The sequence below is a fragment of the Stenella coeruleoalba genome (genome assembly GCF_951394435.1).
Source record: "Stenella coeruleoalba genome assembly, chromosome: 1".
NCBI classification, from domain to species: domain Eukaryota; kingdom Metazoa; phylum Chordata; class Mammalia; order Artiodactyla; family Delphinidae; genus Stenella; species Stenella coeruleoalba.
Window position 1 is genome coordinate 99,446,645 of NC_137169.1, and position 24,187 is coordinate 99,470,831.

Here is a 24,187-nt window from a genome sequence, read left to right on the forward strand (position 1 = left end):
ATCAAATTGGCAAAAATAAAGACAAAGAAAAATTATTGAAAGCAGCAAGGGAAAAACAACAAATAACATACAAGGGAACTCCCATAACGTTGACAGCTGATTTCTCAGCAGAAACTCTACAAGCCGGAAGGGAGTGGCATGACATACTTAAAGTGATGAAAGGGAAGAACATACAACCAAGGTTACTCTACCTGACAAGGATCTCATTCAGATGCGATGGAGAAATCAAAAGCTTTACAGACAAGCAAAAGCTAAGAGAATTCAGCACTGCCAAACCAGCTCTACAACAAATGCTAAAAGAACTTCTCTAACTGGGAAACATAAGAGAAGAAAAAGACCTACAAAACCAAACTAAAACAGTTAAGAAAATGGTACTAGGACCATACATATTGATAATTACCTTAAACGTGAATGGATTAAATGCTCCAACCAAAAGACAGAGGCTCGCTGAATGGCTACAAAAATAAGACCCATATATATGCTGTCTACAAGAGACCCACTTCAGACCTAGGGACAGATACAGACTGAAAGTGAGGGGATGGAAAAAGATATTCCATGCAAATGGGAATCAAAAGAAAGCTGGAGTAGCAATACTCATATCAGATAAAATAGACTTTAAAATAAAGAATGTTACAAGAGACACGAAAGGACACTACATAAGGATCTAGGGATCAATCCAAGAAGAAGATATAACAATTATAAATATATATGCACCCAACATAGGAACACCTCAATACATAAGGCAACTGCTAACACTTATAAAAGAGGAAATCGACTGTAACACAATAATAGTGGGGGACTTTTACACCTCACTTACACCAATGGACAGATCATCCAACAGAAAATTAATAAGGAAACAACCTTTAAATGACACAATAGACCGGGTAGATTTAATTCATATTTATAAGACATTCCATCCAGAAACAGCAGATTACACTCTCTTCTCAAGTGTACATGGAACATTCTCCAGGATAGATCACATCTGGGGTCACAAATCAATCCTCGGTAAATTTAAGAAAATTGAAATCATATCAAGCATCTTTTCCAACCACAATGCTATGAGCTTAGAAGTAAATTACAGGGGAAAAAATGTAAAAAACACAAACACATGGAGGCTAAACAGTATGTTACTAAGTAAACAAGAGATCACTGAATAAATCAAAGAGGAAATGAAAAAATACCTAGAGACAAATGACAATGAAAACACAACAATCCAAAACCTATGGGATGCAGCAAAAGCAGTTCTAAGAGGGAAGCTTATAGCAATACACGCCTACCTCAAGAAACAAGAAAAATCTCAAATAAAAAGTCTAACCTTACACCTAAAGGAACTAGATAAAGAAGAACAAACAAAACCCGAAGTTACCAGAAGGAAAGAAATCATAAAGATCAGAGCAGAAATAAATGAAATAGAAACAAAGAACACTGTAGCAAAGTTCGATAAAACTAAAAACTGGTTCTTTGAGAAGATAAACAAAATTGATAAACCATTAGCCAGACTCATCAAGAAAAAGAGGGAGAGGACTCAAATCAATAAAATTAGAAATGACAAAGGAGAAGTTACAACAGACACTGCAGAAATGAAAAGCATCCTAAGAGACTACTACAAGCAACTCTATGTCAATATAATGGACAACCTGGAAGAAATGGACAAATTCTTAGAAAGGTATAACCTTCCAAGACTGAACCAGGAAGAAATGGAAAATATGAACAGACCAATCAGAAGTAATGAAATTGAAACTGGGATTAATAATCTTCCAACAAACAAAAGTCCAGACCAGATGGCTTCACAGGAGAATTCTATCAAACATTAAGAGAAGAGCAAATACCCATCCTTCTCAAACTCTTCCAAAAAATTGCAAAGGAAGGAACACTCCGAAGCTCATTTTATGAGGCCACCATCACCCTGATACCAAAACCAGACAAAGATAGTACAAATAAAGAAAATTACAGACCAATATCACTGATGAATATGGATGCAAAAATCCTCAACAGAATACTAGCAAAGTGAATCCAACAGCACATTAAAAGGATCATACACCATGATGAAGTGGGGTTTATCCCAGGGATGCAAGGATTCTTCAATATACGCAAATCAATCAGTGTAATGCACCATATTAACAAATTGAAGAATAAAAACCATATAATCATCTCAATAGATGAATAAAAAGCTTCTGACAAAATTCAACACCCATTTATGATAAAAACTCTCCAGAATGTAGACATAGACAGAACCTACCTCAACATAATAAAGGCCATATATGAAAACCCCACAGAAATTATCATTCTCAATGGTGAAAAACTGAAAGCATTTCCTCTAATGTCAGGAAAAAGATGAGGATGTCCACTCTCACCACTCTTATTCAACATACTTTTGGAAGTCCTAGCCACGGCAATCAGAGAAGAAAAAGAAATAAAAGGAATTCAAATCGGAAAAGAAGAAGTAAAACTGTCACTGTTTGCAGATGACATGATACTACACATAGCGAATCCTAAAGATGCCACCAGAAAACTACTAGAGCTAATCAATGAATTTGGTAAAGTTGCAGGATACAAAATTAATGCACAGAAATCTCTTGCATTCCTATACATTAATGATGAAAAATCTGAAAGAGAAATTAAGGAAACACTCCCGTTTACCACTGCAAAAAAAAGAATAAAATACCTAGGAATAAACCTACCTAGGGAGACAAAAGACATGTATGCAGAAAACTATAAGACACTGATGAAAGAAATTAAAGATGATACAAACAGATGGAGAGATATACCATGTTTTTGTATTGGGAGAATCAATATTGTGAAAATGACTATACTTCCCAAAGGAATATACAGATTCAATGCAATCCCTATCAAATTACCAATGGCATTTTTTACAGAACTAGAACAAAAAATCTTAAAATTTGTATGGAGACGCAAAAGACACCAAATAGCCAAAGCTGTCTTGAGGGAAAATAATGGAGCTGGAGGAATCAGACTCCCTGACTTCAGACTATACTACAAATCTACAGTAATGAAGACAATATTGTACTGGCACAAAAACAGAAATATAGATCAATGGAACAGGATAGAAAGCCCAGAGATAATCCCATGCACCTATGGTCAACTAATCTATGACAAAGGAGGCAGGGATATACAACGGAGAAAAGACAGTCTCCCTAGTAAGCTGCAAAAACTGGATAGCTACATGTAAAGGAATGAAATTAGAACACTCCCTAACACCATATAAAAAAAATAAACTCAAAACGGATTCAAGACCTAAATGTAAGTCCGGCCACTATTAAACTCTTAGAGGAAAACATAGGAAGAACACTCTTTGACATAAATTTAGCAAGATATTTGTTGCTTTACCTCCTAGAGTAATGGAAATAAAAACAAAAAGAAACAAATGGGACCTAATGAAACTTCAAAGCTTTTGCACAGCAAAGGAAACCATAAACAAGACCAAAAAAACCCTCAGAATGGGGAAAATATTTGCAAACCAATCAGTGGACAAAGGATTAATCTCCAAAATATATAAACAGCTCATGCAGCTCAATATCAAAACAAATAACCCAATAAAAAAATGGACAGAAGACCTAAATAGACATTTCTCCAAAGAAGATATACAGATGGCCAAGAAGCACATGAAAAGCTGCTCAACATCACTAATTATTAGAGAAATGCAAATCAAAACTACAATGAGGTATCACCTCACACCAGTTAGAACGGGCATCATCAGAAAATCTACAAACAGCAAATGCTGGATAGGGTGTGGAGAAAAGGGAACGCTCTTGCACTGTTGGTGGGAATTGTAAATTGATACAGCCACTATGGAGAACAATATGGAGTTTCCTTAAAAAAACTAAAAATAGAATTACCCTGTGACCCAGCAATCTCACTACTGAGCATATACCCAGAGAAAACCATAATTCAAAAAGACCCATGCACCTCAGTATTCACTGCAGCACTGTTTACAATAGCCAGGTCATGGAAGCAACCTAACTGTCCATTGACAGACAAATGTATAAAGAAGATGTGGTACATATATGCAATGGAATATTACTCAGCCATAAAATGGAACCAAATTGTGTCATTTGTAGAGACGTGGATGGACCTAGAGTCTGTCAGAGTGAAGTCAGTCAGAAAGAGAAAGAAATATCGTATATTAACGCATATATGTGGAACCTAGAAAAATGGTACAAATGAACCAGTTTGTAATCAAATTGACAAAGACAAAGTATTAAAAACAACAAGGGAAAAATGACAACATACAAGGGAACTCCTATAAGGTTAACAGCTGATTGCCCAGCAGAAACTCTACAATCCAGAAGGGAGTGGCACGTTATATTTAAAGTGATGAAAGGGAAGAACCTACAACCAAGATTACTCTAACCAGCAAGGATCTAATTGAGATTTGACAAAGAAATCAAAAGCTTTCCAGACAAGCAAAAACTAAGAGAATTCAGCACCACCAAACCAGCTCTACAACCAATGCTAAAGGAACTTCTCTAAGTGGGAAACACAAGTGAAGAAAAGGACCTACAGAAAGAAACCAAAACAGTTAAGAAAATGGTAATAGGAACATACATATCGATAATTACCTTAAATGTGAATGGATTAAATGCTCCAACCAAAAGACACAGCATTGCTGAATGGATATAAATATAAGACCCATATATATGCTGTCTACAAGAGACCCACTTCAGACCTAGGGACAGATACTGACTGAAAGTGAGGGGATGGAAAAAGATATTCCATGCAAACGGAAATGAGATGAAAGCTGGAGTAGCAATGCTCATCTCAGATAAAATAGACTTTAAAATAATGTTATAGGAGACAAGGAAGGACACTACATAAGGATCAAGGAATCAATCTAAGAAGAAGATATAACAATTATAAATATATATGCACCCAAAATAGGAGCACCTCAATACCTAAGGCAAATGCTAACAGCTATAAAAGAGGAAATTGACAGTAACACAGTGATAGTGGGGACTTTAACCCCTCACTTACACCAACGGACAGATCATCCAGACAGAAAATTAATAAGGAAACACAGGCTTTAAGTGACACTATCGATCAGTTAGGTTTAATTGATATTTATAGGGCATTCCATCGGAAAACAGCAGATTACACCCTCTTCTCAAGTGCATATGGAACATTCTCCAGGATAGATCACATCTTGGGTCACAAATCAAGCCTCGGTAAATTTAAGAAAATTGAAATCATATCAAGCGTCTTTTCTGACCACAATGCTATGAGCTTAGAAATAAATTATAGGGGAAAAAAACATGAAAAACACAAACACATGGAGGCTAAACAATACATTACTAAATAACCAAGAGTTCACTGAAGAAATCAAAGAGGAAATCAAAAAATACCTAGAGACGAATGAGAATGAAACCACGATGATTCAAAACTTATGTAATGCAGCAAAAGCAGTTCTAAGAGGGAAGTTTATAGCAATACAAGCCTATCTCAAGAAACAAGAAAAATCTCAAATAAACAATCTAACCTTACACCTAAGGGAACTAGAGAAAGAAGAACAAACAAAACCCGAAGTTAGTAGAAGGAAAGAAATCCTAAATATCAGAGCAGAAATAAATGAAAGAGAAACAATGAAAACAATAGCAAAGATCAGTAAAGCTAAAAGCTGGTTCTTTGAGAAGATAAACAAAATTGATAAACCTTTAGCCAGACTCATCAAGAAAAGTAGGGCGAGGCCTCAAATCAATGAAATAAGAAATGAAAAAGGAGAAGTTACAATGGACAACACAGAAATACAAAGCATCCTAAGAGACTACTACAAGCAACTCTATGCCAATATAATGGACAACCTGGAAGAAATGGACAAATGGATAAATTCTTAGAAAGGTATAACCTTCCAAGACTGAACCAGGAAGAAATAGAAAATATGAATAGACCAATCACAAGTAATGAAACTGTGATTAAAAATCTTCCAACAAACAAAAGTCCAGGGCCAGATGGCTTCACAAGTGAATTCTTTCAAACATTTAGAGAAGAGCTAACACCCATCCTTCTCAAATTCTTCCAAAAAATTGCAGAGGAAGGAACACTCTATGAGGCCACCATCACCCTGATACCATATCCAGACAAGGATACTACAAAAAAAGAAAATTACAGACCGATATCATTGATGAATATAGATGAAAAAAAATAAAGTTTAGCTGGGTCTGCCATCATCTGAAGGCTTTATTGGGGTTGGGAGTTCTGCATTTAGGATGGCTCACTTCTCATGGCTGGCAAATTTATGCCAGCTGTTGGCAGGAGGCCTCAGTTCTTCACCAGATGGTTCTCTCTATAGGGCTGCTGAGTGTTCTTCTGGCTTTCCCCAGAACAGGTGATGCCAGAGAGAGAAAGGGGGAAATCACAAATTATGTTATGATTTAGCTTTAGAAATCATACTCTGTCATTTTCAAAATATTTTAATGGTCACACAGAGCAGCCCTATTTAATGTAGGGTTGAGGAACACTTCACACATTGAATACTAAAAGGCAGTAATCATTGGGGGGCCATCTTGGTGGGATTTGTAATAAGTGTATTTAAGTTTTGCTATTATTATAGATGGCCTGAAAATATTTGAGTGAATGCACAGGGGCATAAATATTAATTTTATTGATGTTGTTGTTAATGTTTGCATGGTATGTCTTTCATCCTTTAATTTTTAGCTTCTCTATAGCTTATTATTTAAGGTGGTCTTTTGTGAGCAGCATATATTTTTGTTTTTAATTCAGTGAGATAATTTGTGTTTTAATTGAATATTTAGTCCATTTACATTTAATGTAATAACATATATTTCAGTTTAAATTTTGAAATTATTTTTTATTTGTTCTACTTGGTCTCGGCCATTTTCTTTCCTTTCTTGTCTCCTTTTGGATTATTTTTTTATTCCATTTTATCCTGTAAGCCTGTTATATATTCTTTCACTATTGTTTTAGTGACTTCCTAGAGGTTACAACATGCATTTTTGAGTTATAAAAGTCTAATATCAGTGCCTGCTTTTATCATTTCCTGGACAATGCAAGCACCTTGGAATACTTTGACTGCATTTATCACTCTTCTGCCTTTGTGCTGTTCTTATAGTGAATTTAGATTCTCTGTATATTTTAAACTCCACAAGACATAATTTTTATTGTTTTATATAATTGTTGAGATTTGCCCATATTTTTATTCTTTCCATTGATGTACATTCTCATTGTATTTCCCTGCTTCTCTTTAGGCCTATTTTTCTTTTGCTAGAAGAACTCCCTTTAGTGCAATTCTGCTGATCATAAATTCCTTTGACATTTATTTGTTCAGAAGTACCTTTATTTCTCCTCCTTTTTTTTTTTTTTTTGTGTGTGTGTGTGTGTTACGCGGGCCTCTCACTGTTGTGGCCTCTCTTGTTGTGGAGCACAGGCTCCGGACGCACAGGCTCAGTGGCCATGGCTCACGGGCCCAGCCACTCCGTGGCATGCGGGATCTTCCCGGACCGGGGCACGAACCCGTGTCCCCTGCATTGGCAGACGGACTCTCAACCACTGCACCACCAGGGAAGCCATCTCCTCCATTTTTGAAGAGTATTTTTACTGAGTATAGAATTTAGGTAGGACATTATTTTATTTCGGCTCTTTAAAGATTTTATTTGGTTGTTTTCTGACTTCCACTTTCTGATGAGAAGTAGAAGTTGAGTTGCTCTTTTGAAGGTAATACTTTGCTGCTTTTAAGAGTTTCTCCACCTCTTTTTAGCAATTTAAATATGGTATGCCTAAAAGTATGGTTTTCTTTGTATTGTTAGTCGTTTTTGATGTCCATATTGCTTCTTGAATCTATAGCTTGATGTCTAGTTTGGGGAAATTGTCAGCTGCTGTGTATTACAGCAGCTTCTGTTATGCAGAAGCTTCTATTATACATTGCTTCTGTTACAGTCTCTCCTCTTCTCTGGGACTACAGTCTCATCTGTTAGAACTTTTTACCCTGTCTCACATGCTCATACACTCATTGCCATATTTTCTAACCTTTTTTTCATCCTGTGAATTTTTTTCTGAATTTGCTTCCAGTTCACTGATTTTTTTCTCCTGTTCTGTTGAACCTGCTTGTGAACCCAGTCATTAAGTTCTTAATTTTATTTACTGTCTTTCTCACTTCTAGAGTTTTCATTTGAGTATTCCTTCCAACATTTTATTTTAAAAAATTTTCAAAGTTTTAAAATTTAAATAAGAGAACAATCAATACTTGTATGCGCTCTCTCTGAATTTATCAGTTGAATACATTTTCCCACATTTGTTTTATCTCTGTATATAAATTTTCCCCCCCTGACCATTTGAGATTAAATTACAGACAATGTGACTATTCTTCCCTAAATATTTTATGACTCTTTTTTCCTAAAAACTTTAGCAGATATTTCACAAGAACAAGGACTTTTACTACATAAATGTAATATAATTATCACACTCTAGAATTTAATACAGATAAAACATTTATATGATACAAAGTCCATATTTAAATTTTTCCAAATGTCCCAATAAAATCCTTTATAGCTGGCCGACCCCTGATCAAGGATCACACATTGCATTTAGTTGTTATGTTTCTTTAGTCTTCTTTAAATTAGAATAGTTTCCCATCTTTTTGGGGGTGGGAGGTATGATAAAGGCGGTCTTCCTTGGAATTGACATCTTTAGGTTATAGGCCAGGTGTTTTGCAAAATATTCCTCGATTTGGATTCATCTGTTTCCTCATGATTAATTTTGTATTAAACATTTTTAGCAAGAATACATCAGCAAGTCAGGATGGTGATGTTAGGTTTGATCATTTGATTAAGGTGAAAATGCTCATAAAAAATTACATTCTCTAAATTAGTAATAGTTCATACATGTTAAATGAGGTATCAAAGTATCTTTCTCTAAAATATAAAACCTGGCAAACACTCAAATCATTTTCTAGTACTAGAGTATTTCAAAGAGAAGGATTCTTTAAGTACTGTTCACATTTTGTGTCTGAGTCACTGATAACTCACTTAACATATCCACAAGCAACTCAATTTTAGTTAGGGTCTTTTCTCTTTTGAATTTTGATTGCTCACCTAAGGCTCTTCAGTGAGAGCCAATGTGAGTACTTTTTATACTTCATACAAATTAAATGGTTTTGTTAATAATGGTTTAAACTAGCTAGATTTTGTTTACCGTAATTCCCATACATACGAACCTTCAAGTTGTGAACTTTTAAAGATGCAAACGTGTGTTTGCATGTCCAGTCACATAAGTTAGTTCACGTGTCTGGCGTACATTGTCACATGCATGCATCCTCTACAAGTGGTTGTGCATTTGTATACTTTACTGTACAGTACTGTATAGAGTACAGTAGTACAGTATCTTTACTTCAAGCTAGGTCTGCAAGAGGACGACTTCACTGAACTCCTTGCTGTACAACACGAGGAGCTAATTAATGAAGCCCTGATGGAATTAGAGGCCCAGAGAAAGGACGAAGAGAGACAAGAGGAAGAAGTAACTAAAGAACTGAAGAGATTCACAACGCAGGAAATGGCAAGGGGATTTTCTTTATTTGAGGAGGCACTGTTAGTTGTTGAGGCACAGGACCCTAACGTAGAATGGTACACAAAGGTTGCAGCAGCCATTTAGAATGCAATCTGGTGCTACCATGTCATCTATGACGAGAAAAAAAGAGCTACCGCCCAGACATCACTGGATTGTTTTTTCAAGACTGTAGATAGAATTGAATCCAGCAAGGAACCAGAACCTGTGCCGTCAACGTCAGGTGTGAGTGAAATTGCAGCTTGCCCTCTGTCTCCTATTGCTGACGTTCCTTCAGCTCTCCCATCTCCCACCTCCTCTCCCTCCTCCATTCAGTAACTCTTTTTGTCTGTTCACTCAATGCCAGCCCCTGTATGCTAGCTGTTGTATTGTACTACTGTAGTTTTCAAGGTACTGTACTGTAAGATTAAAAATGTTCTATTTTTTGTGTTTGTTTTTTATGTATTATTTGTGTGAAAAGTATTATAAACCTATTACAGTATAGTACTATATAGCTGATTGTGTTAGTTGGCTACCTAGGCTAACTTTGTTGGACTTACAAACAAATTGGACTTACGAATGTGCTCTTGAAACAGAACTCATTTGTATGTAAGGGACTTACTACTGGTTTTTGTTATTTTTAAGAATGACTGATTTTAGTCTGCTGTGCTAACTTAAATATATCCTCAAAGTAAGGCCATACATTAAATACCGACAAAAACCACGACAAGACATTTATGTTGGAAAGAATCTTCATAGTTTTTTGTTAGTACTCTAATTATTCCATGTTTTCATAGGACTTAATTCTTATAAAGTACCTCTTGGACTGTATTGTCTGTAGGCAGATGCTCCATTTACTTAAAGAGATGCAAAACAATTGGAGCCAGTATAACTGCTAGTGATTAGAAGCAATAATAAATGCACAGACTAAGAAAATCATAGAGGATCTAAATATTTTTAGAACCCATTTGCCAGGCTCTCATATAAATGTAACACTTAATAGAGCAAGCCCCACATACTGTTTTAGAATTCAAGATTTCAAGATATTTAGCTTGTAGGTTTACAAAGAATGTGATGTTTTGTTTTGGTTTAGTTTTTGAAGGTACTGTACCTTTCTTTTAATGCTAGCTTATAATGCATATTTGAACTTGTAATTCCTAAGTCTGTGAAAGTAAGATATACATATTAGGAATTAAATCTAGGGCTACAATTTGTGTTTGTATTAGGGTTATAAAGACTGTTATCTCTAGGAGCTTACAGACTAACATAAGAAACAGGTGTAAACAAATACTTATAATGAAGTATCTATAATAATGCATCATAGAAAGTATAGAAATACAACAGAGAGCTCAGCTAACTCTGCCATATTAAAATGAGCTGTATTATGACTACGTATTCAAAACAGCTGACACCATTAGACTGCTGTGATTATAGAAGTGTGTCTTTGGTGAATAGTTGTGCTATCCTATAACATGCCTAGGTTTTCTTGAATATGCTAGATAAACCCGACTCATGATTTTGAAGCTTTTAGTGGTTAAAATCTTGTCAACTTTTAATTTTATTTGTTTACCTTTACCTGATACTTATTTTAGCCTCGTAGTCTGATAAAGAAATTTTGCTTTAATTTGCTACTTTTTTTTTTCCTGTTAATGCTTTTTGTGATTTTAAAGTATTTCACCTTTAATATTGAACAATAAACATAGTTTCAGGTATATATTATACTTCGATTAGTACTTCAATTTAAAATTTGCAGAAATTTGTCTTTGCCAAGGGTAAGGTTTCTGGTAAATATAAACAGAGCTGTCTTGTGTCTTTGTTCCAGAAAGGTCGCATGTTTTTGAGTGTGAGGTTTGAATTAGGAATTGGTTGTGCCAGTTAACGGATGGATGGATAAATGCTTTTGACAGCTAACTGACTATGAGGTCCTACATGTGTTTGTTAAATGTGACTGTCTACTCTGAGTAAATTGTTAAATGTGACTGTCTACTCTGAGTAAATCAGTAAGCAGGTTACTCTCCAACCCCATGTAAGGATCTGCAAAATCTTAGAATTTCACAGGAGCCGATCCCTGCCTTGATAGAATAGGCATTGGTAATCAGTTTCTTGTGTATTTTTCTAGCCTATTGTTTGCTTTATCTGTTTATTATCTGTTCATTTCTTACTATTATCCTGACTGCATTTTATTGGAGATTCTTTTACCCTTTCTTTTTGTTGTTGTTGCGGTACGCGGGCCTCTCACTGTTGTGGCCTCTCCCGTTGCGGAGCACAGGCTCCAGACGTACAGGCTCACCGGCCATGGCTCACGGGCCCAGCCGCTCCACGGCATGTGGGATCTTCCCGGACCGGGGCACGAACCCGTGTCCCCTGCATTGGCAGGCGGACTCTCAACCACTACGCCACCAGGGAAGCCCCCAATCTTTGTATTTCTAATACTTGGCATAAAAAAGATATTCATTGGAGGAAAGGGAAAAAGCAAATGAATAATCTTCAGGTACTAAGAATATCAGTTAAATTACTGAGTCTGATTTTCATTCTCTTATGTATTTGCTTAGTTTGGTTATTTCAGCAGGAATATGAAAAATATAGATGACTCAGAATGAAATGAATAGAAACTTCTGGAAAGTGGAATGGTAAGGTCTAGAGAAGTATTAAGTATCTCATCATTGGAAATAAGCAAGCAGAGGTTAGATTATTGTTTGGCAGTGGTGTTGCAGAGGAGAGTCCCTGTAATGGATAGAAAGTTCAAGGTGACATATCTAGTATCTTTTTTACTTCAAGTTTTGGTGGAAAATCTATTTACTTTAATAATTATAATGTCAAGATTTTTCAATGTAGTAACTAGAGAGTCAAAAGAACAAGGTGTAAAAAAAAAAGTGGGGGTGGTTCTTAACAAAGTACAATTTAAACAGGATTTCTCATATTTTATGTGGAAGGGAAATTTCTCATATTTTATTTTATAATTTGATATTTAAGTCAGAATTGTCATCTAGAGAACCTTCTTTCTTAAACAGGAAATCTAGAAGCTGGACGGGGGGAAAAAGAATTTTGGCTATATGAAAGTTTAAATTTATATGGCAAAACAGAACATAAACAAAATTAATAGTCCACAGCAAATTTGGAAAATAAAGTATTTGCAACAGAGGTGTCAGATGAAAGGGCTTGTGTCTGTAACATGCAGAAAGCTCTTACAGTTTGATAAGACAAACTACCAAATAGAAAAATGGGCAAAGGATATGAATAGGCAATTTTAGAAGAGCATATTCAGATGGTCAATAATATTTCAAAGGATGGTCAGACTTATTAGTAGTCAATGAAAGGCAAATTAAAATAATGCGAAACTATCACTTTACATCCATAAGATCGGCAAAAATTAAAATGATCAAAAACACTTGTTACTTGGGTTGGGGATGGGGAAGTTTATTTGAACACTGCTGATAGAAATATGAGTTGTTATTGCCTTTTTTGGAAGGTAATCTGGCAATATCTATTAAGATTGAAAATAAACATATTATGCCTTAATGATTTCACTTAAGGCAATCTGTCTCTAAGAATTAAAGCACTGATATGTACAAGGATGTTTATTTCAGCACTGTTTATAGTATCAAAAATTACAAACTAAATAATATCTATTAATAGTGGAATGGGTAAATAAATTATAGTATATCACAACATAGAATAAATATTGTGTTTCCATCAAAAACAGCATTGTATGAGCCAACTTTGAGGGACTTTCTGTGAGGTATTGTCGAATGAAGAAAGAAATATGTACAGAAGTATATATTAATATATCCTATTCTTTTGTAACACAATGACCAGAAAACCTTTGTGTGGGTTTATGTATGAGTATGTGTACCTACGTATGTATATATTCATATAGTATTAGCGTATGACAACATATTGGAATGAATACTAGAGGGTTAGCACGTTTGGGAGGAGTGATAGATAATAAGGCAGCAGGAATAGGAAGAAGAAGGAAGTGGGGTGCATTACCAGGCAATTAAATGTGAAACTGGAACTCAAGGAGGGAGTCAAGATTCAAGATCTAAATTTGAGAATCCACTATAGAGGTAATATTAGATGCCAGCAGAGACCATGGCTAATCTCTTAGCATTTATCAGTGGTTTTTTGCCATGTATTTTATCACTATCTGCTTTGCCTTAGGAAGACAAGAGCTCAGCAATAGGTTTTATAATATTTTCTGCTTCAGTTGGCTTATATAAGGATGTATTAATTGATGCTTGTAAGAAGCTTTTACCTTATGTTTTTTTGTAAAGTGGGATTTAGTTTCTTGCCTTTTAAGAAAAGAGGTTTTAATGCAATGAAGCAAAACTTCACAAGGATGCTTTTATTTATTCAACAAATATTTACTGAGCCCTGTTTTGTGTCAGGCATTGTTATAGGCCCTACAATGGTAAGACATACAAGGTCCCTGTCGTAATATATATATAATTCAGGTCACATAAATACTATAAAGAAAGGGATAAAAAGAGGGCAGGGAAGGGGAGAGGAGGAGAGGTGACTATGTAAGATAGGGTAGTCAGGAAAGGTTTTTCTCTGAGGAGGTGAATTAGACAAAAGATCTGAATGAAATCAAGAATCTGGCCAAGTGGAAATATGGGAGAAGAGCATTCAGCCAGACAGAAGTCAGAATTTGGCTTGGCGTGTTCTAGGACCCAGAAGACCAGAGGGACTAAAGCGTAGAGAGGAAGAGGGAGGCTGTAAATAGATGAGTTTGGACACAGTTACTCATGTAAAGAGACTGGATCTTAATCTGGTTGTGATGGGAGTGACTGGGAGGTTATGAGCATTGGAGGCTGGGCTCGTTTGGATGTGGGAAAGCTCACTCTGGCTGCCCTGTGGAAAGTTGACTCTAGGAGATAAGAGCAAAGAAGACTATTGCACTCACGTAGGCAAGAGATGGTGATGTCTGTACTTCCATTACTAATGGAAGTATTACTATCTCGCTAATAGTGAGCAAGGGGTCAGATTTCAGATATATTTTAAAGGTAGAGGGAATGGAACTTGAAAATCATGAAAGGCCCGATATATTTTGAGTCCACTTTGGAATCACATGAAATAAATATTTTAGAATTTGAATATACTTTAGTATCCTTACCCTTAATAAAGTAAAACCCTTTAGGGTATTAAAAAGCAAAGCAGATGCATTAAAAGGGGGGCAGTGATTAAAACTCCTCTTTCCTGTAAGTCTCAAAGCACTCACAAGTCGCCTCCAAACTTCATAGTCTTTTTTTTTGATAATGGTTGTAGATCACTGTCCAGTGTTTGCCATTCATATTCTTTCAGAACCTGCTTTGACTCTCAATTTTGTTGTTTTCTTGTAATGGCAGTGTTAGGGCAACCAAAACCACTTATTATTTATTTACCATGTGCAAGGTATTGATTTAAGTGTTTTTCATATATTAAATTCTTTCATTCTCAAATAATCCTATGAGGTAGCTACTATTATTGTTCCTCTTTTACATATGGGGAAAGAAGTAGTATATGTGTACTTTAATTGGCATCAGATAAACTTAGCACCTAAGCCTTTCCATCATATTATATTTTGTGGTATTCCCCAATCCTACTTGTGAGGGGATAGCATTTATATTTTCTTACTTCACTAGTGTTTTTTTATTCTCATATCGTATTACATGGTGCTAAAAAACTGTAACTAGAAGATTCGAGAGCCAGGTGACATCTTATAATGATGTCAACTGTAAATTTTGCCTCTTTCTATTATACTTCCAGCTTTGGATTTCATAATGATTTTTTTTTTCCTCAAACTACCCAAATGTCTTAGAAGTTACCATGTTTTTGAATGTAAACAGTGTCTCTCAGATGACATCTCACATCCAGAAGTTACATAAAAATCTTTCAACAGATAATGTCTGGATTTTTGATTCACAAGATACAGTCACCCTACTGCTTTGTTTTTATATTCCCAGTGCCCAGCACAGTACTTAGCACACAGCAGATGTTTAGTAAATGTTAAGTGAATGACTGAATGAAGAGAAAAATGTGGTATCATTTTTATCTGCTAAAGTAAGAAAGGTTTGTTCTGTGAGACAGGAAAATAGGACTACTGACTGTCCCAGTCACCCCAGTGGAAAGACAGAGTTCCTATCTCCCAATAGTTATTTACCTGTCAGCCTTACTGAAGGATCCTGGCTCTTTTGGACCGATTAATACTTCCCAAAAATAAGATATTATGACTGGCCAACCCTAGGCCATGGAGGCAGAGTCCCTTACTAGAAGGAAAGGTATAGGGAGCTTGAGCAAACCAAAATGGTACCTTTCATAGGTCACCTCAAAGATTAACTAGAATTTAAATTTCCAAGCAAGTCTGCTCTCTTTTAACCCCTCCTAATTTATGAAAAAGTTCAAATTTAAAAAAAAGAAAAGAAACATGGTGTGTAAACATGGGAATGTACATCTTAGTATTTTTGTTACGGGGAAAAGAAAGAGACTCTGTGAAGTGATTGAAAGGCATAAATCTTAAGGGCAAGCACCCCACTTTCCAAGTGAGGGTCTTAATCTGTCTGGTCAGATGGCTAGAATCCAAGCTGTTTTTGCAGGCCTGGCTCATTTTCCTACTGATTTTTTCACAGACCCAAAGGTCCATTAAAATAGTAAATAAATGCACCTTGAAGCTATCACAACTCACCTTATTTAGTTGTACTTGCTTAGGGCAGTTATCACAGTTCCTTGTCAGCCAGGCTGTTTCAGATAGCTATGGGGGAGGTGTGAGAAAGACAGAAAAGAGTTGGATAGAGAACCCTGTGGGAAGCGGGAGAGTGTGAGTGCTGGTGAGCTTTCCTCTCCCTTCATCACTGATAAACATCTCAGTGCTACTCCCTGTCCCTTTAAATGTATCTGTATCACATTTTGCTGCGTGCAGAAAGTAGTCCCTAATGGAAGAATGGAGTCAGAGCCAGAGGAGCCATCTAAGCTTTATTGATCTGTGCTTCTCCTACATCACTCCTCCCCGCTGTGAAAATGATTGATGTTTTAAAAAAAACCTTCAGGACTTTGCTGGATGTTGCCATTGCTGTTTTAAAATAGGAAAACACTTATGCATAGACTATGTGGAGAGAATATTTTTCTTGATTTTTTCCACCTAAAAATGAGTGGGAAGAAATTACACAAAGTGAGTAAATTATGGTATTATTTATTAAATAATTCCATTTTCGCTTAAGCAAACCCAACATTAAGCAAGAGGGTCTTTGTGAGGACTTTCCTCTGACGTTTGGGTATTTACTAACACTCTTTGATACAAGGATTTTTCTTAAGTTACCATTTTGAGATCTAGAAATTTTTTCCCAACACAAAACAGCAACAAACTACATATACAAAGGAAAAACAAGCCAACCCCCCCCACAAAACCCCAAAACCCAAAATTTGCTATTTAAAAAACCCTTAAAATGAGCAACTATCAACTCCGTGGTTATTTTTGCCTTCTTCTTATGAATTCTCTCAGCTGAAATCACAATAAAGTTTCAATTTAAGTCATCACTAATGAACAGTATTCAGTGATCTTCATGCAAATTATGTCATTTTTGTACACATGCAGTTTCTGTTTGTGAGAATGAGTGAAAATAATTCTTTTTTTTTTTTTACATCTTTATTGGAGTATAATTGCTTTACAATGGTGTGCTAGTTTCTGCTTCATAACAAAGTGAATCAGTCACACACACACACATATGTTCCCATATCCCTTCCCCCTCACATCTCCCTCCCACCCACCCTCCCTATCCCACCCCTCTAGATGGTCACAAACCACCGAGCTGATCTCCCCGTGCTATGCGGCTGCTTCCCACTAGCTATCTATTTTACGTTTAGTAGTGTATATATGTCCATGCCACTCTCTCACTTTGTCACAGCTTACCCTTCCCCCTCCCGATATCCTCAAGTCCATTCCCTAGTAGGTCTGTGTCTTTATTCCTGTACCCCTGGGTTCTTCATGACATTTTTTTTTTCTTAGATTCCATGTATATGTGTTAGCATACAGTATTTGTCTTTCTCTTTCTGACTTACTTCACTCTGTATGACAGACTCTAGGTCCATCCACCTCACTACAAATAACTCATTTTCCTTTCTTTTTATGGCTGAGTAATATTCCATTGTATATATGTGCCACATCTTCTTTATCCATTCATCCGATGATGGACACTTAGGTTGCTTCCACCTCCTGGCTATTGTAAATAGAGCTGCAATGAACATTTTGGTACATGACTCTTCTTGAATTATGGTTTTCTCAGGGTATATGTCCAGTAGTGGGATTGCTGGGTCATATAGTAGTTCTATTTGTAGTTTTTTATGGAACCTCTATACTGTTCTCCATAGTGGCTGTACCAATTCACATTCCCATCAGCAGTGCAAAAGTGTTCCCTTTTCTCCACACCTTCTCCAGCATTTATTGTTTCTAGATTTTTGATGATGGCCATTCTGACTGGTGTGAGATGATATCTCATTGTAGTTTTGATTTGCATTTCTCTAATGATTAATGATGTTGAGCATTCTTTCATGTGTTTGTGGCAGTCTCTATATCTTCTTTGAAGAAATGTCTATTTAGGTGTTCTGCCCATTTTTGGATTGGGTTGTTTGTTTTTTTGTTATTGAGCTGCATGAGCTGCTTGTAAATTTTGGAGATTACGTACTCCTTTGTCAGTTGCTTCATTTGCAAATATTTTCTCCCATTCTGAGGGTTGTCTTTTTGTCTTGTTTATGGTTTCCTTTGCTGTGCAAAAGCTTTGAAGTTTCATTAGGTCCCATTTGTTTATTTTTGTTTTTATTTCCATTTCTCTAGGAGTTGGGTCAAAAAGGGTCTTGCTGTGATTTATGTCATATAGTGTTCTGCCTATGTTTTCCTGTAAGAGTTTGATAGTTTCTGGCCTTACATTTAGGTCTTTAATCCATTTTGAGCTTATTTTTGTGTATGGTGTTAGGGAGTGATCTAATCTCATACTTTTGCATGTACCTGTCCAGTTTTCCCAGCACCACTTATTGAAGAGGCTGTCGTTTCTCCACTGTACATTCCTGCCTCCTTCATCAAAGATAAGGTGACCATATGTGCGTGGGTTTATCTCTGGGCTTTCTATCCTGTCCCATTGTTCTATATTTCTGTTTTTGTGCCAGTACCATATTGTCTTGATGACTGTAGGTTTGTAGTATAATCTGAAGTCAGTGAGCCTGATTCTTCCAGCTCCGTTTTTCATTCTCAAGATTGCTTTGGCTATTTGGGGTCTTTTGTGTTTCCATACAAATTGTGAAATTTTTTGTTCTAGTTCTGTGAAAAATGCCAGTGGTAGTTTGATAGGGATTGCATTGAATCTGTAGATTGCTTTGTGTAGTAGAGTCATTTTCACAATGTTGATTCGTCCAATCCAATAACATGGCATATCTCACCATCTATTTGTATCATCTTTAATTTCTTTCATCAATGTCTTATAATTTTCTGCATACAGGTCTTTTGTCTCCTTAGTACGTTTATTCCTAGATATTTTATTCTTTTTGTTGCAATTGTAAATGGGAGTGTTTTCTTGATTTCTCTTTCAGATTTTTCATCATTAGTGTATAGGAATGCCAGAGATTTCTGTGCATTAATTTTGTATCCTGCAACTTTACCAAATTCATTGATTAGCTCTAGTAGTTTTCTGGTAGCATCTTTAGGATTCTCTATGTATAGTATCATTTCATCTGCAAACAGTGACAGCTTTACTTCTTCTTTTCCGATTTGGATTCCTTTTATTTCCTTTTCTTCTCTGATTGCTGTGGCTATAACTTCCAAAACTATGTTGAATAAGAGTGGTGAGAGTGGGCAACCTTGTCTTCTTCCTGATCTTAGTGGAAATGCTTTCAGGTTTTCACCAATGGGATGATGTTGAATGTGGGTTTGTCATATATGGCCTTTATTATGTTGAGGAAAGTTCCCTCCATGCCTACTTTCTGGAGGGTTTTTATCATAAATGGGTGTTGAATTTTGTTGAAAGCTTTCTCTGCATCTACTGAGATGACCATATGGCTTTTCTCCTTCAATTTGTTAATATGGTGTATCACATTGATTGATTTGCATATATTAAAGAATCCTTGCATTCCTGGAATAAACCCCACTTGATCATGGTGTATGATCCTTTTAATGTGCTGTTGGATTCTGTTTGCTAGTATTTTGTTGAGGATTTTTGTATCTATGTTCATCAGTGATATTGGCCTGTAGTTTTCTTTCTTTGTGACATCCTTGTCTGGTTGTGGTATTAGGGTGTTGGTGCCCTCGTAGAATGAGTTTGGGAGTGTTCCTCCCTCTGCTATATTTTGGAAGAGTTTGAGAAGGATAGGTGTTAGCTCTTCTCTAAATGTTTTATAGAATTCACTTGTGAAGCCATCTGGTCCTGGGCTTTTGTTTGTTGGAAGATTTTTAATCACTGTTTCAATTTCAGTGCTTGTGATTGGGCTGTTTATATTTTCTATTTCTTCCTGATTCAGTCTTGGCAGTTTGTGCTTTTCTAAGAATTTGTCCATTTCTTCCAGGTTGTCCATTTTATTGGCATAGAGTTGCTTGTAGTAATCTCTCATGATCTTTTCTATTTCTGCAGTGTCAGTTGTTACTTCTCCTTTTTCATTTCTAATTCTATTGATTTGAGTCTTCTCCCTTTTTTTCTTGATGAGTGTGGCTAATGGTTTATCAATTTTGTTTATCTTCTCAAAAAACCAGCTTTTAGTTTTATTGATCTTTGCTATCATTTCCTTCATTTCTTTTTCTTTTATTTCTGATCTGATCTTTATGATTTCTCTCCTTCTGCTAACTTTGGGGTTTTTTTGTTCTTCTTTCTCTAATTGCTTTAGGTGCAAGGTTAGGTTGTTTATTTGAGATGTTTCCTGTTCCTTAAGGTAGGATTGTATTGCTATAAACTTCCCTCTTAGAACTGCTTTTGCTGCATCCCATGGGTTTTGGGTCGTCGTGTCTCCATTGTCATTTATTTCTAGGTATTTTTTGATTTCCTCTTTGATTTCTTCAGTGATCACTTCGTTATTAAGTAGTGTATTTTTTAGCCTCCATGTGTTTGTATTTTTTACAGATCTTTTCCTGTAATTGATATCTAGTCTCATAGCATTGTGGTCGGAAAAGAAACTTGATACAATTTCAATTTTCTTAAATTTACCAAGGCTTGATTTGTGACCCAAGATATGATCTATCCTGGAGAATGTTCCATGAGCACTTGAGAAAAATGTGTATCCTGTTGTTTTTGGATGGAATGTCCTATAAACATCAGTTAAGTCCATCTTGTTTAATTTATCATTTAAAGCTTGTGTTTCCTTATTTATTTTCATTTTGAATGATCTGTCCATTGGTGAAAGTGGGGTGTTAAAGTCCCCTACTATGAATGTGTTACTGTCGATTTCCCCTTTTATGGCTGTTAGTATTTGCCTTTTGTATTGAGGTGCTCCTATGTTAGGTGCATAAATATTTACAATTGTTATATCTTTTTCTTGGATCGATCCCTTGATCATTATGTAGTGTCCTTCTTTTTCTCTTCTAATAGTCTTTATTTTAATGTCTATTTTGTCTGATACGAGAATTGCTGCTCCAGCTTTCTTTTGGTTTCCATTGCATGGAATATCTTTTTCCATCCCCTCACTTTCAGTCTGTATGTGTCTCTAGGTCTGAAGTGGGTCTCTTGTAGACAGCATATATATGGGTCTTGTTTTTGTTTCCATTCAGCCAGTCTGTATCATTTGGTTGGAGCATTTAATCCATTTACATTTATGGTAATTATTGATATGTGGGTTCCTATTCCTATTTTCTTAATTGTTTTGGGTTTGTCATTGTAGGTCTTTTCCTTCTCTTGTGTTTCTTGCCTAGAGAAGATCCTTTAACATTTGTTGTAAAGCTGGTTTGGTGGTGCTGAACTCTCTCAGCTTTTGCTTGTCTGTAAAGGTTTTAATTTCTCCATCAAATCTGAATGAGATCCTTGCTGGGTAGAGTAATCTTGGTTGTAGTTTTTTCTCCTTCATCACTTTAAATATGTCCTACCAGTCCCTTCTGGCTTGTAGAGTTTCTACTGAAAGATCAGCTGTTAACCTTATGGGGATTCCTTGTGTGTTATTTGTTGTTTTTCCCTTGCTGCTTTTAATGTTTTTTTGTATTTAATTTTTGACAGTTTGATTAATATGTGTTTTGGCGTGTTTCTCCTTGGATTTATCCTGTATGGGACTGTCTGTGCTTCCTGGACTTTTTTAACTATTTCCTTTCCCATATTAGGGAAGTTTTCAACTATAATCTCTTCAAATATTTTCTCAGTCCCTTTCTTTTTCTCTTCTTCTTCTGGAACCCCTATAATTCGAATGTTGGTATGTTTAATGTTTCCCAGAGGTCTCTGAGACTGTCCTCAGTTGTTTTCATTCTTTTTTCTTTATTTTGCTCTGCAGTAGTTATTTCCACTATTTTATCTTCCAGGTCACTTATCCATTCTTCTGCCTCAGTTATTCTGCTATTGATCCCTTCTAGAGTATTTTTAATTTCGTTTATTGTGTTGTTCATTGTTGCTTGTTTCAACTTTAGTTCTTCTAGGTCCTTGCTAAATGTTTCTTGCATTTTGTCTATTCTATTTCCAAGATTTTGGATCATCTTTACTATCATTATTCTGAATTCTTTTTCAGATAGACTGCCTATTTCCTCTTCATTTGTTAGGTCTGGTGGGTTTTTATCTTGCTCTTTTATCTGCCGTGTGTTTTTCTGTCTTCTCATTTTGCTTATCTTACTGTGTTTGGGGTCTCCTTTTTGCAGGCTGCAGGTTCGTAGTTCCCGTTTTTCTTGGTGTCTGTCCCCAGTGGCTAAAGTTGGTTCAGTGGGTTGTGTAGGCTTCCTGCTGGAGGGGACTAGTGCCTGTGTTCTGGTGGATGAAGCTGGATCTTGTCTTTCTGGTGGGCATGTCCACATCTGGTCGTGTGTTTTGGGGTGTCTGTGGACTTATTATGATTTTACGCAGCCTCTCTGCTAATGGGTGAGGTTGTTTTCCTGTCTTGCTAGTTGTTTGGCATAGGGTGTCCAGCACTGTAACTTGCTGGTCAGTGATTGAAGCTTGGTGTTGGTGTTGAGATGGAGATCTCTGGGAGATTCTTTACGTTTGATATTATGTGGAGCTGGGAGTTCTCTTGTGGACCATTGTCTTGAGGTTGGCTCTCCCACCTCAGAGGCACAGCATTGACTCCTGGCTGCAGCACCAAGAGCCTTTCATCCACATGGCTCAGAATAAAAGGGAGAAAAAGTAGGAAGAAAGGAGGAGGATAAAATAAAATAAAATAAAGTAAGAAAAAATAAAGTTATTAAAGTAAAAAATAATTATTAAGAAAAAAAAATTTTTTTAAAGTGAAAAAGAAAAATGGATGGATAGAACCCTAGGACAAATGGTGAAAGCAAAGCTATACAGAAAAAATCTCACACAGAAAGATACACACTCACAAAAATAGGAAAAGGGGAAAAAATCATAAATCTTGCTCTCAAAGTCCACCTCCTCAATTTGTGATGATTGGTTGTATATTCATGTATTCCACAGATGCAGGGTACATCAAGTTGATTGTGGAGCTTTAATTCGCGGCTCCTGAGGCTGCTGGGAGAGATTTCCCTTTCTCTTCTTTGTTTGAACAGCTCCCAGGGCTCAGCTTTGGATTTGGCCCCACCTCTGCATGTAGGTCGCTGGAGGGCGTCTGTTCTTCGCTCAGACAGGATGGGGTTAAAGGAGCCGCTCATTCGGGGGCTCTGGCTCACTCAGGCCGGGGGAGGGAGGGGTACGGAGTGCGGGGCGAGCCTGCGGCAGCAGAGGCCAGCGTGACGTTGTACCAGCCTGAGGCGTGCCGTGCGTTCTCCCGGGGAAGTTGTCCCTGGATCCCTGGACCCTGGCCGTGGCGGGCTGCACAGGCTTCCCGGAAGGGAGATGTGGATAGTGACCTGTGCTCGCACACAGGCTTTTTGGTGGCAGCAGCAGAAGCATTAGCGTCTTATGCCCGTCTCTGGGGTCCGCGCTGTTAGCGGCTCGCGCCTGTCTCTGGAGCTCCTTTAAGTAGCGCTCTGAATCCCCTCTCCTCGCGCACCAGGAAACAAAGAGGGAAGAAAAGGTCTCTTGCCTCTTCGGCAGGTCCAGACTTTTCCTTGGACTCCCTCCTGGCTAGCCGTGGTGCACTAACCCCCTGAGGGCTGTGTTCACGCCGCCAACCCCAGTCCTCTCCCTGCGAAGCCGAAGTCTCAGCTCGCAGCCCTGCCCGCCCCGGTGGGTGAGCAGACAAGCCTCTCGGCCTGGTGAGTGCTGGTCAGCACCGGTCCTCTGTGCGGGAATCTCTCCGCTTTGCCCTCCGCACCCCTGTTGTTGTGTTCTCCTCCGTGGCTCCTAAGCTTCCCCCCTCCGCCACCTGCAGTCTCTGCCCGTGAAGGGGCTTCTAGTGTGTGGAAACCTTTCCTTCTTCACAGCTCCCTCCCACTGGTGCAGGTCCCGTCCCTATTTTGTCTCTGTTTATTCTTTTTTCTTTTGCCCTACCTGGGTACAAGGGGAGTTTCTTGCCTTTTGGGAGGTCTGAGGTCTTCTGCCAGCATTCAGTAGGTGTTCTGTAGGAGCTGTTCCACGTGTAGGTGTATTTCTGATGTATCTGTGGGGAGGAAGGTGATCTCTGCGTCTTGCTCTTCTGCCAT

The 24,187-nt window shown here is 37.1% G+C and overlaps 1 protein-coding gene across 2 annotated transcripts in view; it reads left to right on the top strand.

The window, feature by feature from the left end:
* The window catches only part of MAGI3 (membrane associated guanylate kinase, WW and PDZ domain containing 3), a 265,634-nt gene that overhangs the window by 97,637 nt on the left and 143,810 nt on the right, over window positions 1-24,187 (top strand). The gene's annotated exons all lie outside the window — the stretch shown is intronic.